We start from the raw sequence: 14,807 nt of genomic DNA on the forward strand, positions 1-14,807 counted from the left end.
CCACATTCTAAACCTCATCCTCATATTTAGAGGTAAGTGTAGCTACCACCCCTCATCAAAGAATCCCCTCTTAACAGAAAACAGAGACCATCGCAGAAAAACTACAGCTGAATGTAGTACAGAGATCAGCAGATTGCGGGGAGTCCAGTTTCAACAGATAAATCTGTATCAGAGTTCCCAAATTTATGGCTCAAGAAATGCTATAGAAAAGGGTGAAAGAACCAGAATACCAGGGAGTGTGCGGTAAAACACTCCCTCCTAGAAATGACTGCATAAAGAAAACTGAACAATGGCATTATCAATGGACATATTAATGTGGAAGAGGGAAAGTGTTGTTGAGTCCTGCCCCTAAAGAAAGAACAACTCATGACTGCTGGGAGAAGAAGAATTAAGAATTAACTTCCCTCATGGATAGGCCTTCTTATTTGCTGTCCAATACAGAGTGGCCAGTCCTGAAACCATAGACACACACACACACACACACACACACACACACACACACACACACACACATACACACAAGCTAAAATAGATTCAACATATTGTATTTATATATTACCTACTTATTCATATATATGAATATTTATTCATATATATAAATTGATAATTAAAAACTAAAAACACTATCAACTTGAGAGTATCAAGCTATAGGAGGGGTTGGAGGAGGCATGTGATATTATTCTATTTCAAATAAAAGCTTATTTAAAAGGCACACATTTATTTCTCCACAAACCTTGATTGAGACTCTATTGTGTTGGATAAAGGAAGGATTAAGACATCCCCTCCCCCATGACCTAGTTATTTCAATGAAACAGTGTCTGGTGGGTTATAGAGAAACAGAAAATTGTAGTGTGCATGGAAAAGAAGTGACAAAACATACAAAATATTGACAGGTCTCCTGTGAAGGAAAATCAATGCTGTTTTTAAGTGAGAAGTCTCCTTAAAACTTTGATTTTAGGGAAAAATTGAAAAGCTAAAGTGTCCAGAAGGGGGAAAACAAGATTCCTGCCTAAAATCCTTACTTTAAAAAAAGGTGAACCAAATGAATGTGTACAGATCTCATATAATAGAAAAAGCACCTATTACTTTTACATAGAAGGTAGAGTGGGAAAAAAGTCTTCCAAAATTCATATTAGTGTGTACAGATGCTTACATGGAGGAAGCATTTGGATTATGTCTTGGGGTTATAGATTTCTTTGTTCATTTAACCATTACTTGAGTTTATAAAGAATTTTACCTATTTAATAGCTGGCATCAGTTTTCTCCCCTCAGCATTGGTGAATGCAAGAAAGAATTAATTATATCTCCCCGTTACAGCATCCAGTACTGCTGATGGCACTTTTACAAACTATTGTTACACAGTTTTTTTGTTTTTTGTTTTTTGTTTTTTGAGACAGAGTTTCCCTGTGCTTTGGAGCCTGTCCTGGCACTAGCTCTTGTAGACCAGGCTGGTCTCGAACTCACAGAGATCCGCCTGCCTCTGCCTTCCGAGTGCTGGGATTAAAGGCGTGCGCCACCACCGGGCATTGTTACACAGTTTTATACTGTATGTGAAACATTCTGATAAGGCACTTATCCACCATCTCAGCCTCCTTGCACACCTTCTAATCTTTGATACTTCTTCTCAATAAGTTTCCACCCCACTATCACATCTTTTGAATTTGCTTTAGAGATTTTTTGTGAGTCAGTGTCTAACCAGGCCTACTCATGCGAGAATGGTTGTGGATCTGTCTATTGGACCATGAATAAATCACCCCTGGCTATACCACTGAGGAAAATTATTTTCCCTTCTTCAGCGACTCTTCCCTGTTGTCACTGTCCTTGGGCCCCTCTCACATCTTTGACTGAATCACGTACGCTCATGCTCTGTGCTAAGAACTGAAATTGTGAATTCATGAAACTCATGGCCACATCATGCTCAGAAAGCAGCATTCATGACTTGCCTTCCCGTCATCTGGCTCTTTCCCAGATGCTCCCTGAGTCTTGGAAGGAGTGATAGGAATGACCTGTTGAGAACTGATTACTCACCATCTCTGATTCTCAGCACTTTGACCTGCTGGGCACCTCTACACTGACCACCGATCTCCACAATGAGATGGTTTTGATCACTTCCAAGGACAACTGTAGTCTATCAATATAAACAAACATTTAGGAAACAGTATGACTGGATGTCCAATTAAAAATGTAGTATATTTACAAAGAGTTGACTTTGAAACAAAATGAACTTAGGGTAGTTATTATTGCAATTGTTATTGAAAGAGGTATGTGATTCTAACATCTATGCTGAAGAAAAACATTTCTGATGATACGGGTACGTAACAAAAGTTCAAAGCTGTAGACAAGGTATGCACAGAGTAAAAAAAAATGAATTGAGATAGCAAAAGTTCAGGATGTATTTAAGAAATGAAACTAATTTACTTTGACTAGGACTATTTACAAAAATGAGAGTAGGCCTTGGGGATGGAGAGATGGAATGGCTGCAACAGATGGAGGACTTCTGAGTTTATTAGGTATGACAGGAACCATCATTAGTGTCCAAAGGGGTTTTTAGAAGGACACGTCTACACAAAAACATACATTTACATGATGATAAGGACCAGGTAAACAGATTCTGGGAGCAGTGTTCTGGTTGGAACTAGAAGCTAGCATCCAAAGGAACCACTCAGGAGTCTGGAGCTCTTTGATGCCACTAAGAAGCTGAGAAAATGGAAAAAGAAACCAATGTTACACTTGGCAGTTTGTCTTTACTTTAATGGCTGTTGAAAGAAGGGTTTATGCTGAGTGATGAAGACTGAAGTCATATTTTAAGGGATTAACAATGGTTTGGGGGTGGAAACTAAACACCACAAATATCGTTTACTTGGGAAAAGCTGGCTGGGAAAATAAAAGGGAAGAGAGAAGAGTGTTAATTGCTTGAAAGGATAGCTAGATTGAGGTTAAAATCAGAACTTTTAGGTATGACAATATTTGTGAATTGAAGGGACAGGGCTGGGAGGCAGTGTTCCCAAAGAAGGAGTGGTATTTGCTGGGGGAAAATGTCTTAGTGGAGATAGAAAAAAAGAAAACAAAACTTTTGTTTTAAGAGTTACCCATTGGGAAGATACTTTATCCTCTATGACATTAAAAGAAAGGAAAACAAATAATTTGAAAGTTCATGAAGGGGAAGTAATTTAAATAAATTCATAGAATAGAAAGTCATAAGTCAAAGGCAAGGTTATTAGGAAGGAGAAAGCAAACAGATAGAACTCAGTGTTGGAGAACTGAGAATTGTTTTAAAATTAATTCTGAAGTAAATGTGTTAGAAAAGTTTATTAGATTTCCATTGCTGTGTGGCAATTTATACACATTTAGTGGTTCAAACTGACAACATTTACTCTCTTGCAGTTTCCATGGGGAAGAAATCCAAGCCAGTTCATATGGGTTCTTGTCTCTGGGGCCCACAAAAATACCATCAGGCTGCGTTTCAGCTGGAGTCTATTCTGTCTTCATAAGAGTGAGGGAGAACATGAGCAATTCTTACACAGACAGAGAAAGCTCAGTTTGAACCCACTGATCTGGAAGATGGATTCCTAGTGCCTATGATAACAGACCAAAAGACTTCAAGGACAGATGAACCATCTAGCCTGAGATATCATTATCCCCAGCTGCCAAATATATGCACCGGCCACTGAAAGCAGCTTCAAGAACTCCCATTGTGATCTCCCTCACCTGCCTGCTTATCCTGCCTGTCTAGAACCTTTCTACCAATACGTGCGTCAGCTTTTTACACTTTTCTTATTTTAAACATTTGGCTCCTATGTTGACAAAAGAAAATGTGCTATCGATAGAGTAATAGCGACTTGGAGATGAGGAGTCTAATGTCAGCCAGTTTGTGCCTCTTTCCAACATAGTGGCTTCTTCCCTAGCACTTCCTCCATTTTAGAATGTAACTCAATGGTAGGCAGCCCCAGAGGACCCACAACTGGCCAACATGCAGAGGATAGGAGACTGGGGAGTGCTCCGTTCTAAATGGGACATTTATACCATATTCCCTCCCCAATAAGGCTCGGAAATCATCCTGAAAGAAAGGGTAGATAAATTATAAGAGATAGAGGCAGTGTACAGTTACAGTGTAGAAGTATTTGATATATAGATAGGACTGTTAAACACATGAACTCAAAGTATCTGGAGTGATTACATTTATCAGACACAAAAAATTACTCAAAATTCCAGTATGAATCGGGAAGAGACTCATGAAGTTACACTTTTAACTAAGGAGCTATTGTCAGTTGACTTTTGCCAGGGTAGGGAGACTTGGTTTTCTTTAGGGATCTGGTCCTTGAGAGGCTACCCCTGCTCCAATAGATGGTCCTATACCCATGCACATGCAGGCATCACTAACTGTGCTCCATGTATTTTAAAAAGAAAAGAACATATAAAGATGGGAGGAAAAATTGGTGGGGAGAATGGGGGATTGAATGGGGCAGCTAAGGAATAAATTTGATGAAAACATAACATATGTCTATATGAAATTTCAAACAATAAACAAACTCATAATGAGGGAAAAAAATCTTGAAAGTCTAACCCTGTATATCACAGGAAACTTACACAAAACAGTAAAGGGCTGTGTGCAGTGAGTTCAACTACATTTGGTGATTTTCATTGTATGGAGGGACTTACTAGTTAATGAAAACAGATAGAGGGACTGGAAAGATGTCTCAATACTCAAGAAGGGTTCCTGCTCTTTTAGAAGACCTGCTGGTTTTCCAGCAATCACCTTGGTGACTTGAAACTGCCTATAACCCCATTTTCAGAGGTCTCTGACATCAACTTTTGTTCTCCCTAGCCAAACACTTTGACTAGGTATATGCCCACACAGAAACATACATGTGCACATAAATAATAAGATATAGGAATACTTGCGTTATATAAAATAGGCTTTGTGAGAAATTTTATTAAGTATAAGGAATATCATAATAAAATAATTAAAGATAATATTCAGAAGTTACAGAAATTTTGAAGATATACATGACTAAATAAAACTACCAGCTATAAAATGACAGTATTTTATTTATCTTTTTACTCCTGTAGTAACAGGAATCAAATTCACAACCCTGGGCATGTGTAGTAAGTTCGTTCAACACTGAACAATACCCACAGTCTCAAAATAATAGAATTGTAATAAGTGTATAGTTCTCTATTTTAAAATAGAGATTTCAGTATCTGGTACATAAAAATGGCAAAAATGCATTATTATAGAATGATTTGAACTACACAGTTGGCTAGGTTTAAATAATGACCGTTAATAGATACTAATATTTCAAATTTACATATTAACATTAAAAATATTTTCAATCCATATGGAACATTATGGAATTTGGCCTTCTCTATGCTGCAAAGCAGGCTTGGTAAATAAGCATCTGCAAATCATGCTTCAGGCTAGTGTAAAATGCACCCAGTGACACAAATCTACACACACACACACACACACACACACACACACACACACACTATAAAGATAAATATTAGTATTAGAAATAGGTCATAATAGATATGACCCATCTAGAAGCAAATGACACTATCAAACATTACAGGATGCAAATAAGTGTTGAGAACATTATTTAAAGCCTTAAAAAGGTAAGCCAGACCCAAAAAGAGGAACATGGGATGTACTCACTCATATTTGGTTTCTAGCCATAAATAAAGGACATTGGGCTTATAATGCATGTTCCTAGAGAAGCTAAGTAAGAAGGTGAACCCAAAGACAAACACATAGGCATCCTCATGAATATTAACCTTCATCAGGCGATGAAAGGAGACAGAGACAGAGGAGCACGGGACAGAAATCTCAAGGTCCAAATCAGGAGCAGAAGGAGACGGAGCACGAGCAAGGAACTCAGGACCGCGAAGGGCGCACCCACACACTGAGACAATGGGGATGTTCTATTGGGAACTCACCAAGGCCAGCTGGCCTGGGTCTGAAAAAGCATGGGATAAATCCGGACTAGCTGAACATAGAGGACAATGAGGAATACTGAGAACTCAAGAACAATCGCAGTGGGTTTTTGATCCTACTGCACGTACTGGCTTTGGGGGAGCCTAGGCAGTTTGGATGCTCACCTTAGGAGACCTGGATAGAGGTGGGCGGTCCTTGGGCTTCCCACAGGTCAGGGAACCCTGATTGCTCTTTGAGCAGATGAGGGAGGGTGACTTGATAGGGGGAGGGGGAGGGAAATGGGAGGCGGTTGCGGGGAGGAGGCAGAAATCCTTAATAAATAAATAAATTAAAAAAATAATGGTACCTAGAGTATAGGCCTACTATGAAGATTCAGTGATTCAATGTGTTAAATAAGGTCCTTAGAATTATTTGTTGGGGAGGAGGGGGCATTTGAGACAAGGTTTCTCTGTAGCTTTGGAGGGAGGGGGAGAGGAGTGGGGGAAGGGGGAGAGGGGCTGGAGGAAAGGGAGGGAAATGGGAGGCTGGGAGGAGACGAAATTTTTTTTTTCAATAAAAAAAAAAAAAAATTGTACCAAAAAAAAAAGGTATATGCCAAAAAAAATTCTTTAAAATTTAATAGCTGTTTGGAAACTCAACAATTAAGGACAGCTCAAGTAGAGCAACTTTAAGTAAAGGAGAATGAAGAAAATTACAGTCTCGGTGAGATGAGGAAAGTCAACCTTAAAAGTCAAGCACAAGAAAAGAAAATGTTTCAGATCGATAGAAGACGAACAGACAAGCACATTGGCTGTCGAAAGAACCACGAAGAAAGATAGCGGCAAAGTCTGATGTGTCACTGTCATGGTCTGTTACCTGGGAGGCTGCAGCAGAGGCCGGCAGTGAGCTTGAGACCAGCATGGGCTATACAGTGAATTCTAGTGTAGCCTGGGCTACAGAATGTGACCCTGTCTCAAAACAAATAAACTTTGTAAGAAATGAAAAGGTGACATTTCACAGGTCCATAGAGACTTAATAATAAATTCCATTAGAGATTGAGCCAGTGTTGGACTGGAAAGAAGACTTCTCTTGACAAATGTTAGCCACAGCCTCACTGAGGTAATAAAATCAATAGTTTCAAAGCATGTTTTCACAAGGCCTACACAAACTCAAGACTTAGAAAATGTCTGCACTGAGAAGGAGAAGTGAGTACAAAGTCCATCCCTAACTAAGAAGCTACTTGGGATTGATAACCAGAAGAGGGACAAACGGTATTCACCAGTGGCAGGATACCATAGCTGTCCACCACCCTGCAGGACAGGCCTTGTGCTCAGGAGCCACTGACCCAACACAAAGATGTTTTGTGTTCTATCTTTTTTGGCCTGTGTATGTTTTGTGTGCTTTCTTGTTCTTACAGTTTGGGATTTTTGTTTTATTTTTATTAATTAATTAGTTAATTAATTTAAAGAGAAAGAACATGAAATTAGGTGGGTAGGAAGCAGGAGAGAATCTGGGAGGACTTGGGAGAGGGAAGGAATGTGGTCAAAATACATTGTACAATTTTTAATTAACTAAAATGTAATAAAAAGATTATACTAAAAATAGATGAATTTTATCATAAAAATTAAAAGTAAAACGTGTCATGATCATGAACTAGAGAGATGGCTCAGTGGTTAAGCCATCTTAACCACTTGCTCTTCTAGAGGACTTGGGTTCAGTTTCCAGCATCCATATGGTGCCTAGCAACCATCTGTAACTCCAGTTCCACAGGATCCCATGTCCTCTTATGGCCTCCACAGGCACTTCAAGCATGTGGTACACAGATTTATATGCAAACAAAACAACCACACACATAAAATAAAAATAAATAAAGCCTTAAAAGTGTCATTACCAGAGAGCATTAGGGACACGTGTGAGCCAGATGATTCCTACTTCCTTCAGATGTTCCAGAGACTTAAAACGGAAGAAACTCTGCTCATTTTACATGAAGCTGTTGTAAGTAGGGTCTGGGGCCACACGGACTTCGTGTTCTCCCGAGCTTCTCTCTCCCTTTCCCTGTCATATACCTGTAGCACAAATAATAAAAACATAGAGACAGAAATTGGGGCCTAGCCCCAAAACCAGAAAAGCAAAGCAGCTAAGCCACTAGAGAAGTCTTATCTCTATCAAGGCTGGGCGACTGCAGACTAAACAGACTAAACCTCTTTCTTCTCCCTCTTCTCCCATTTTTATATTCTCTCTAGTGCTGGGATTAAAGGCATGACTCTCTAGTACTGGGATTAAAGGTGTAGGCCATCACCACCTGAATTCGTTTCTGCATTGATCTTGTGTAGCCCAGGTAGCTTTGAATTCACAGAGATCCATCTGCCTCTGTCTCCTAAATCCTGGGATTAAAGGTGTGTGTCACCATTACCTGACCTCTAGTGGCTTTAGCTTTGCCTCTGGCCTTCAGGCAAGATTTAGTTTTTAAAATACAAATCATATACCACTACATACACCTATAGATTTTTCTTTTATTGAAAATAGATTTTTTTCTTCTCATACTATATCCTGATTACAGTTTAAGCTCCCTCTACCCTTCCCAGTTCCTATTGATCTACCTCACCATCCTGATATGCCCCCTTCTCTCTCATTAGAAAAAATGCCTTTTAAAGGACAATAATAATAACAAGGTAAAACAAAAACTATCACATCTGAAGAGGCCAAAACAAAGAGGAGGAAAAGAGCCCCCTCAAAAGCACAAGAAGTAGATATGGATATCAAGACTTGTGCATTTTTCCATTCAGAAATCCTATAAAAATACTAACCTGTAAGCTGCAATATATACCAAAAGAAATCACGCAGGTTCTATGCATTCTGCCTCAGCCTTTTTGAGTTCATGTGAACTTTGATCTGGTTGGTTAGGAGGGCCTTGTTTCCTTGGTGTTCTCCATCCTCTTGTTTCTTACATTCTTTCTACTTCATCTTTTGAAGGGTTCCCTGAGCCCTGGGAAAAGGGATTTGATGGAGACATCCCATTTAGAGCTGAGTGTTCCAAGGTCTCTCAGTCTCTGCACATTGTCTGGCTGTGGATCTATATTCTTATTCCACCTGCTGCAAGAGAAGCTTCTCTGATGATTGCTGAGTGAGACATTGATCTATGCGTATACAGACTATCATTAGGAACCATTTTTTCACTTTGTTCTTCTGGTAGAGCAGGAGCATTTGGTTTTACCCTAGGTCCCTGACTCAGGGTGTCTTTGAGCTACAGTGCTGTTTTGCCTGGAAGTGCAATTGCTAGAACAATGGTGGCACAAAGCTTATGAGAGTAAGCAACAAATATCTGATTTGACTTGTAGTAGCTAGGCTGCTTGTTTGTTCCTGGCTGCCCAGAACCAAAATAACAACACAGAAACTATATTAATTAAATCACTGCTTGGCCCATTAGCTCTAGCTTCTTATTGGCTAACTCTTACATATTATTATTTTAACCACTTCTATTAATCTGTGTATCCCCACATGACTATGGCTTACTGTCTCTGGTGGGGCGACATGGCTTCTCCCGACTCCACCTTCTTTCTTCCAGCATTCAGTTTAGTTTACCCCACGTCGGTGCTCTTTATTGAATACTTAGTATAGTCCAGGTCACATGACATCTGTGGAGAGAAAGAGACATCTGCAAAATGGATGGGTTTCTAGTGAGGTGCATTTTATGCTTCAGTCACTGATGGAGATAAGCTTGACAGCTTATGAATCCCCATAGCATCAGCTCACCTGTGTCTCTCTCCTTCTTACCTTCTCCAAATATTTTTCACTCTTGTAGGTTTCATTAAAAATAAAAAAGGACAGAGACCCAGCTAAGAGATCACAGTGGCCAATTAACCACAGTCATATAACAGAAAAATAACACAACCTTAAAGCCCATCATTGAAAGCTGGATTATGAGGTTAACACACAAGTGTTGCTGCTGGGTTACTTAATGTAAGGGAGTGCATGTCTCTGTGCTGTGATGGGGGAATGGACGACTGTCACCCTTGTACATTCTGGGGAGTGTATGTGAATAGTTAAATAACAGAACTAGAAAACTGTTTAAAAAATAGTATAAGGCAAAGCAAAGTTATTGTTATTTTTATTGTTGTTGTTAATATGTAGAATATAACTCTATGTTTTGAATAAAAGAAATTTCTGTTTTGAAGAATGTTTGAATTACATTTTGATAGCAAGATAGGCCTAAGTACTAGAGAAAATGAATTCTTTTCAGAGAAGAATGAAATCTTTTCTGGTTTGTGTATCCCATAACACGTAATTCCTTAAAGCCATGTTTTTTTTTTAATACTTGACTATAACTTATGGACATTGCAACTTCATAGGACACACACATGGCTGCATATTATGTAATAAACAAGATCTTACAAAGCAACATTTACCAAAACTGCTTGGCCTTTAATAGGACAAAAAATTAGGTAGGCGGAGTAAACAAAACAAAATGCTGGGAGAAAGAAGCTGATTCAGGCAGACGCCATGCCTCACCTCTCTGAGATGGGAGCAGGTTAAGAATCTCCCTGGTAAGCTACTAGCTCAAGGTGCTACACAGATTATTAAAAATGGGTTAATTGCCGGGCCGTGGTGGCACACACCTTTAATCCCAGCACTCGGGAGGCAGAGGCAGGCCGATCTCTGTGAGTTCATGGCCTGCCTGGTCTACATAGGGAGTTCCAGGACAGGCTCCAAAGCTACAGAGAAACCCTGTCTCGAAAAAACAAAAAAAAAAAGGGTTAATCAAGATGTGAAAATTAGCCAATAAGAGGCTAGAACTAATGGGCCAAGCAGTGTTTAAAAGAATACAATTCCCGTGTAATTATTTTGGGTAAAGCTAGCCGTGCAAGAGCCGGGTGGCGGGAAGCAGCCCACAGCTCCATACTACAACCTCTCAGCAGGTGAAGTCTGATACTTTTATTATACTTTGCTATAGTTCATATATTTCTATTTTATTTCATTTTGTTTTACAAACTGTATTTGTTTTATGACTTCCATTTGGATAGTGTTTAGAAATATGTTTCATATCAATATCTTTAATAAAGATGACTCCACTGAAAATAAACTATTTAATTTAATACAATGACCAAAATATTTGAATATTAGAATATTAGGACAACACTTTTTAAAAAGTTACATTCTACAGTTGAAAAGTTCTGATAGTGTTGCACTTAGACTTTCAAAGATGTAACAGAGCTGGTTAAAATAAAAGCTACAGTGTTCCAGATCCCCAAACGCACCCACCCTTGTGACCTTCAGTAGCAATAAGGGCTGAAAAGAATTTGTATGGATGAGCTCACATGGAAGATGGGAGAAGGTTCTATCTTGGTAAAGTTTTTAATCTAGAGTTATTAAGTCCAGATGAATTTTTTGGACTGTCATCTCTGTGTTTTTAAAGGAAGAAATTAACAGCAATATATAATAATATATAAAATTATAATAATATGTAATGTTATTATATACTATATCGATAATTACAGTTTGAAATGTCAACTTTTTCTCAATCTAATTTTAGTGCGTACAAAAATTAGAAATAATGGTTCACAAATCACAAAATATTTTGTGTTGCATTTGCTGAAATATAAGTAATAGTTTTCTTTTACATATTGAATTTTAAAAGTAATTTTAATACATCTTGAGCCAGGAAGTAAGGGAATCTATTAATAAAAAATAAAACCTTAATGAATTATAATGTACATGTACATTTACATTTAAATATATGAAATCATAGAATTACAAGATGATTGAATTGAGGGTTCTTAATACAATTATTAGTAAAAAACATTATCTATAAAAGAAAGCACCAACTCATTCATTAGGATTCACCAGGGAAACAAAACCCTTCGGATGAGTGAAGAAGCTCAGAGTTGGGGAAACTGAAAAGTCTTAGGACCTTGAAAAGCTGGAGATGGAACTCATTCTGTTGTCAATGGTTTGAAGTACAGGGGAGGCACATGCTACAAATCTCTACCTAAATATACGTTTTCAAAAACCAGAAAGTTTGGTGTCTTGAGGGAGGAAGCAACAGACTGAATTCTCTTTCCACTTTCACACGGACGAAGGGAAACAGTCACTAAGCCAACAACTGAATGCTAAATGCTTTCCCAAGCAGTTTCAAAATCACTGCTAAAAATGTTATCAGTTTGCTGCTCACGCCTCAGTCAAGAAAATATTTTTTGAGCACCTTTGACAGTTGATAATATATAAGTGGCTAGGTTATTTTTATATATACTAATAAGAATGCTTTTATTTTTCCATATCTTTTTGCATCTTAGTAAAAAAGTACACGGGATAGATGATAAAAATGCAGAAAGGATGACATTTTGATAACTATGTGAAGAAAATAGTGTGAATAAAACTTTGGCCCAAACTTTTCTGTAGCATTTGAGCTTTTACCTTCATAGCACACAGTTTTCAGAAACCCCTGTGGTAGCAAGACAAGTTGTTCCCAGCTATTAGTTACACAAGTATTCACGCTACTGGCAGTTCTTTATGGAAGCCAGCACAGTTCTAAAACACATGTTCCAAAGACAGCGTTTCTTCCTCTTATCTCTGTTCTCTTCCCACGTGGATTACACCATGGAGTCTTTTAGGAACAATTCTGGGTTACTCATTTTTATATCTCCAGGGCTCAACATAATAAATGGTACATGAAAAAGAAAAACAATACATTAGATTACATATTACAATGCAGGCTATAGCTTAGGAACAACTTTCTTCAGTATACTAAAGAGAAGTGATTGGTCAAAAAGTCAATTAACTTCCAAATTCTACATGATACAATCATTTGAGTCTAGGACACATACTTATTTTCAAAGGTGGACCTCTTATCCTTGGGAAGACTTTGTCTAAAATTAGCAAAGTCATAATTATTTACTATGTTGAAAAACTAATGCAAGTTATTAAAGTCAGAGAAAATAAAAATATTTGGTATTCACTTCAATTTTATGGCTTTGAAAGGTATGATGGATGCAGCAGAAAAAGGACAGAAGCCAGAGCTCCAAGGATGTCAATTTGCATAGCTAAGTAAAATCTCAAGACGATTATGGGAGTGATAAACCATCCCTAGCTCTCTGGGCCAGCTTGTCGCAATGGGAAAATACAGAATAGATTACTTTATAAGCTATACAGTCCTAACAGATATAAAATTGATAACCATAACCTTGTACAGAGCCTACCCAGTGATCGTCAAGAATGTGGCATCACTTGAATCCGTGCCACCAGAATGTGCTGAGAGCAGTTGTATTAGCTCTCGGTGTTACATAACTTACTCCTCTTCACTTCCAGTGCTTACCGTAATATATGGAACATACACGCTTCATTTGTGTAACAAGCTGATTCACCAAAAGAGTGTAGGTCTAGAGGGCTTACTATAAGGTGGGTGGCAATCGAGTCAGATTTACAAAAGGGCTTGGGCATATTTTTCTTAATTGCTATGAATCTTAGAAATTTCAACTTTAAAAAAATCGTAATACTGAAGAAACTGTTAGCATCTGATGAGAAATATTGAAGACTTAACAAAGTTTAAGGAAAACACAAATTTACTGTAAAGGATTATCTATCTCCCTTTAATTTTTGGTTCTTATTTTAGCTTTAATATCACTTTATTACTTCTAAGGCATTGTAGAGATTGTCTAAGTTTATTATACTTCATATTTTGAATAAAGAATTATAATTAACAAAAAGTTGTGAGAGTATGTATCAGGTTTTCTATGTATTTCTTAACTTACCCTGTGCTTCCAACTGTTAAAATATCAAATGACCCATTTATTTCTATTTAAAGTGAAATAAAAGGTAATTTGAGCAGCATTATGGTGGGGATGTCTGAAGGGATTGTATGGCACCAGTTGGAATAGAAGGGAATATTTTAGTTACAATGCCAAGATTAGAAAACGCTGAATCAGGGGCAGGTAATCACAGTCACAGGAAGGCATCTGAAGCTAGAAACAGCTTTGTAGAAAAGTGAATGTATGTCTTGAGCGAACTCTGAGCATATACAGTGTGGTCTTGCAGTAAAAGTCATAGTAGGAAATATATTTTGTAAATGTAAAAAGCTGAATATCACTCGTTTTACTTTAGCAAAGGGACACAGTACATACAATGGTCGAAAGAAGACAAGTGATGCTTAAAATCAAACTATCACTTAAAATTTTGGAATAGGCATGTTTCTTGATAAGACATAAGTTTATCTAGTTATGAAATTTAATAGTTAGCATTTTATTCTATCTGAGTTCAATTATCCTTCCTACCCATGATTTCATTTTCTATGGTTATAGTTATTTATGATTGGTAGTGGTCTAGAGATGTTAAATCATAAATTTTTAATAATTAATTTCAAATTTTCAATTGCACACCTTTCTCAGAAGCATATGGACATCCTGTGCTGGCCCATTCCATCCTATCTGGAAAAATAATCATTCTTTTTTCTTCTGTGTCTACGCTGTACAATACCCAGCTCTTGGTTACTTATAAGCTGCCTTGTTGATAGGACCAACTGGCACAGTACTGTTTAGTACACTGAACATAAAAACAGTGCTTATGCTTAAATAACACTAATTTTACTAAATCCTAAAAATTTATTATATTATTAGCTATTGATGCTAATATCTTAAACTTCATTGTAAGTATATAAATAAAATTTATAGTAATATTAAGTTCAATACCACTTATAGGTTTAAACATTCACTGAGAATTTTAGATATATCCCAAGTAGATATACATTCAATTGCCTACATTATATTTATACTTATAGAAGAGTTAATTTCTTTGAAATGTAATTTTTGGCGTTTATTGTAAACCTAATGATTATTTGAGTTGTTTGTAGCAAGTACCATTTCATTTAGTAAAATCTACAAATTTAAAAAAAACCAAGAATCTG

Source organism: Microtus pennsylvanicus, chromosome 6 (assembly GCF_037038515.1).
Source record: "Microtus pennsylvanicus isolate mMicPen1 chromosome 6, mMicPen1.hap1, whole genome shotgun sequence".
Lineage (NCBI taxonomy): Eukaryota > Metazoa > Chordata > Mammalia > Rodentia > Cricetidae > Microtus > Microtus pennsylvanicus.